Source organism: Amphimedon queenslandica, unplaced genomic scaffold (genome assembly GCF_000090795.2).
Source record: "Amphimedon queenslandica unplaced genomic scaffold, v1.1 AMPQUscaffold_13510, whole genome shotgun sequence".
NCBI classification, from domain to species: Eukaryota; Metazoa; Porifera; class Demospongiae; order Haplosclerida; family Niphatidae; genus Amphimedon; species Amphimedon queenslandica.
In genome coordinates, this window is record NW_003546254.1 from 25,295 (window position 1) to 26,554 (window position 1,260).

The 1,260-nt window shown below is 33.8% G+C and overlaps 1 pseudogene; it reads right to left on the reverse strand.

Annotated features, from left to right (window-relative positions):
- Positions 1-1,196, reverse strand: part of LOC109589944 (EF-hand domain-containing protein D2-like) — a 20,397-nt pseudogene extending 19,201 nt beyond the window's left edge.
- Between the last annotated feature and the right edge of the window lie 64 nt (positions 1,197-1,260).

Here is a 1,260-nt window from a genome sequence, read left to right on the forward strand (position 1 = left end):
TATTTTTCAGAATTTTGGTATTTTCTTAAAATGGCCGTAACTTGAAAAATTGAAGTCGGAATCAGCTCAAACTTTCTACATAGCATAAGGACATCAATATGTATAAAAAATGTAATAAAAATTTGGGGTGATTTCGGAGCCATTTTTTGAAAAAAACCATGGGCTATAGCCTTGGGTATTTTTCAGAATTTTGGTATTTTCTTAAAATGGCCGTAACTTGAAAAATTGAAGTCGGAATCAGCTCAAACTTTCTACATAGCATAATGACATCAATATGTATAAGAAAATGTAATAAAAATTGGGAGTGATTTTGGAGCCATTTTTTGAAAAAAACTATGGGCTATATAGCCTTGGGTATTTTTCAGAATTTTGACATTTTCTTAAAATGGCCGTAACTCAAAAAATTGAAGTCGGAATCAGCTCAAACTTGCTACACAGCATAAGGACATCAATATGCAACGGAAAGTGTAATAAAAATTGCGGGTAATTTTATAGCTAATATTTAGGCTTTGACTAAATTTTTTTATTATGTTTGCAACTCATAAGGGAATTTGATATTTTATTTATAATAAACATAAGGAGTAAAATTAGATTATAGTAGACTCCTTGCAAGCAAGACATGTATGGGCATAGAACTTCCTTTTATGGTCACAAACATGATAAATGTTTTCACATGAATGGGAACAATGGAGAAGAATGCCAGAGACATAAGAATGAGGAGTAAAGGTACAAGGAAAAGCAGATGTTGAAAGGGTACACAAAACAAAAATAGAGGAAAGAGAATCTTTTTTCCAATACCTCTCTGAAGCTAATTTGATTGTCGTGATCTTCATCGACTTCTTTTATCATGGCCTTCAGACCAAGGTGGGTTTGGGGCTCTCCCAGTTTCTCCATCAGCTTAAGCTCCATAAAATCAATAAAACCCCTCTTATCAACATCATATCTGAAAAAGAAAGCGCATTAGTGTGTAAACTAGTATGTGTAAACAAGCATTCATTCATTACTTTACGAATATCTTTCTGTATTCTTTGATTTATTGTATAGAGAACTCTTTTTTTAAACTCTGCATACACTGACTGGGAGACTTTAGCAGCCTTCACTTCTCCATCGTTTATCTGCTGTTGCCTGTTTAACTTGCTTGCAAGCTCTGATTCAGCCATTTCTATTCTAAAAGTTTGTCGCTGTAAAGGCCCCCATACACTAGGCAACATGTTGCTTGCAAAATTTGTGGTTACTTTGATCTTGTAAGCAACATGTTGC